The sequence below is a fragment of the Mandrillus leucophaeus genome, unplaced genomic scaffold, assembly GCF_000951045.1.
Source record: "Mandrillus leucophaeus isolate KB7577 unplaced genomic scaffold, Mleu.le_1.0 Scaffold211, whole genome shotgun sequence".
NCBI lineage: Eukaryota > Metazoa > Chordata > Mammalia > Primates > Cercopithecidae > Mandrillus > Mandrillus leucophaeus.
The window spans coordinates 1,770,480-1,773,823 of record NW_012102155.1 but is presented as its reverse complement, the minus strand read 5'-3'; positions in this window follow the sequence as shown (position 1 = coordinate 1,773,823).

Here is a 3,344-nt window from a genome sequence, read left to right as displayed (position 1 = left end):
CAGTGGGAATCAAGTCAAAAAGTCTTCCACATCATAACAGCGTCAAGTCTGAACAGAACTGACCAAGCAGGAAAAAAATGAAAATAAATGTGATGGAAGCTCTGAAAATACACTATAGGAAAAGAAAGAAGGAAAGAAGAGAGAGAGAAAGAAGGAGGGAGAGAGAGAGAAAGGAAGGAGGGAAGCACAGAAAAGAACTTGAAGAAAAATCAACTTAAAGATCAGAAGGAAATTATTAACATTTGTTTCATGCTATAATATACATTAATGAGATTACTAATTCTAAAGTGTGAGCTCAAAGAGAAGATGATAAAACCACAGAATGAGATTAAAAGGAAGATGTGACTGAAACTATATCATCATAGGACTAATCAATAAGCTAGAAGATGGCAAGGAAGAATAGATACCACTGAAGATAAAATTATAAAGCATAAAATATGAATTCAAGTAGAATAAAAATAATGCTCATAAATGAAGGAAAAGTAAAGGATCAAAATTCCAACTAATAATCATTGGCATCTCTGTGCTAGAGAAACTACAAATGAACCAGAAGCTGTGGTGAAAGATATAAAAGCAGAAAAATCTCCACACTCTCACCCCAAGTGAAGAAAAAATATCTGGATATGCAAATTAGTTCCAAGAAAATTGTATATAGAAGGCTCAATATAGAAACTACCTTAGTTAGTAACTACTGAACATCAAGTACAAAGAAAGAATTCTTTAGATGTCCAGGAAAGCACATCGCCCACTGTAATGGTTAATTTTATGTGTCAACTTGACTGGGCCACGGGGTGCCCAAACATCCGCTCAAACATTATTCTGGGTGTGTCTGTCAAAATGTTTCTGGGTGAGATTCACATTGCAATTTATAGACTGCGTAAAGCAGATTGCACTCTCCAATGTCAATAATCAAATGAAGACATACTAGAACAAAAAGGCTGAAGAAGAGAGAATTCTTTCTGCCTGGTTATAAGAGCTTTTCTAGCCTTGTGACTTAGTCTGAAACAGTGGTTCTTCCTGCGTGTCAAGCCTGCTAACATTTAGACTGAACTATTAGAACTTTCAGTTCTCTTGATTCTCAGGACTTCAGATTCAGACTCAGACTGGCTCTCCTGAGACTCCAGCTTGCTGTCTCCAGGTCTCGAGATTTCTCAGCTTTCACAGTTGCATAAGCCAATTCCTTATAATAAATCACACACAGAGCACATCCTATTGGTTCTGTTTCTCTGGAGAACCCTGACTAACACATATGTACAAAGGTGAAAAAAAAAAAAAATCGGACTGGCTTCACAGGTATCCCTAGTAACATACAATGGCAGAGACTAGAGACACATCCACAAATTCTAATGAAAAGAAACTGTGGCCAGGTACTGTGGCTCACGCCTGTAATCGCAGCACTTTGGAAGGCCAAGGAGGGTGGATCACCTAAGGTCAGAAGTTCGGGAACAGTCTGGCCACATGGTGAAACCCCCTCTCTACTAAAAGTACAAAAATTAGCCGGATGTGGTGGTGCGCCTGTAATCCCAGCTACTCGGGAGGCTGAGGTGGGATAATTGCTTGAACCTGGGAGGCAGAGGCTGCAGTGAGCCGAGATTGCGCTACTGCACTCCAGCCTGGGCAACAAAGCCAGACCCCGTCTCAAAAAAATAATAATAAAAAATAAGAAAAGAAAAAAACTGTGACTCAGATTCAGTCATGGCATCTTTCTAGTATAAACACAATAACAGATAGTTTTAAACATAAAAGAACTGGGAATATCACAAAAGTGCCCTTCTTGAAAAAATATCTGACAATGAAATCTAAACAAATAACAGGTGAATCAGAGTAAAAATCAGAGAAGCTTTGGTATAAAGATTGGTGGGGAATAACACTTCCGTTTAAACCAAGAAGTTATACTAAAACAATGAAAACTATGATTACAGAAAGTAAGCATTGTAAATCTGGATAACTTGAAAATAATAATATAACTAACAGCCAATGAAGATGGGCAAAGAGAAGATGGAAGAGTGATAATGTTTACCTAAAATTGAGGAGAAAATACTTTTTTTAAAAAATTATTTAATTTATTTTATTTTTTGAGACAGAGTCTCACTCTGTCACCCAGGCTGGAGTACAGTGGCACTATCTTGGCTCACTGCAACCTCTGCCTCCTGGGTTCAAGCAATTCTCCTGCCTCAGCCTCCTGAGTGGCTGGGATTACAGGCATGCGCCATCATACCCGATTAATTTTTGTATTTTTAGTAGAGATGGGGTTTCACCATGTTGGCCAGGCTGGCCTTGAACTCCTGACTTCAGGTGATTCGCCTGCCTCGGCCTCCCAAAGTGTTGAGATTACAGGCGTGAGCCACTGTGCCCAGCCAGAAAATACTTTTAAATGTTCTTCACAACCTCTTTTATAACTTTAGAGGGATATTTTAGGAAATATTTCTTGGGGAGGAGAAACATTTTTTTTGAAGTTCAAGAATTCCTCCAATTATATTTCATTTTATTTTTCTTCTATTGAATTCAACAGTTTTTACTGAGAAATAGTACTTATGCCATGATGACATTTTTATACAATATCACTGTTTGACTGTATGCACAGAAAGAGGCAAGTCCCTTCGGTGTTAACTGTGGCAGTGTCTAGGTGGTAGTATTTTAGGTGATTCACTCTTACTTTTCATGTTTACTTTCCTAAATAGTTTGAATTTTTTTTTCTTTTTTTTTTTTTTTGAGACAGAGTCTCGCTCTGTCACCAGGCTGGAGTGCAGTGGCATGACCTTGGCTCACTGCAACCTCTGCCTCCTGGGTTCAAGCGATTCTCCTGCCTCAGCCTCCCGAGCAGCTGGGACTATAGGTGCCCGCCACCACACCCGGCTAATTTTTTGTGTTTTAGTAGAGACAGGGTTTCACCATTGTTGCCCAGACTGGTCTCGAACTCCTGAACTCAGGCAATCCACCTGCCTCAGCCTCCCAAAGTTCTAGGATTACAAGCGTGAGCCACTGTGCCCGGCCAGTTTGAATTAATTTTTTTTTTTTTTTGAGACGGAGTCTGGCTCTTTTGCCCAGGCTGGAGTGCAGTGGTGCGACCTCGGCTCACTGCGAGCTCTGCCTCCTGGGTTCACGCCATTCTCCTGCCTCAGCCACCCGAGTAGCTGGGACTACAGGCGCATGCCACCACACCTAGCTAATTGTTTTTTGTATTTTTAGTAGAGGGGTTTCACCGTGTTAGCCAGGATGGTCTCGATCTGCTGACCTCGTGATCCACCCGCCTCAGCCTCCCAAAGTGCTGGGATTACAGACATGAGCCATCGCTCATGTCTCAAGGAGAATCACTTGAACCCAGGAGGCAGAGGTTGCAGTGA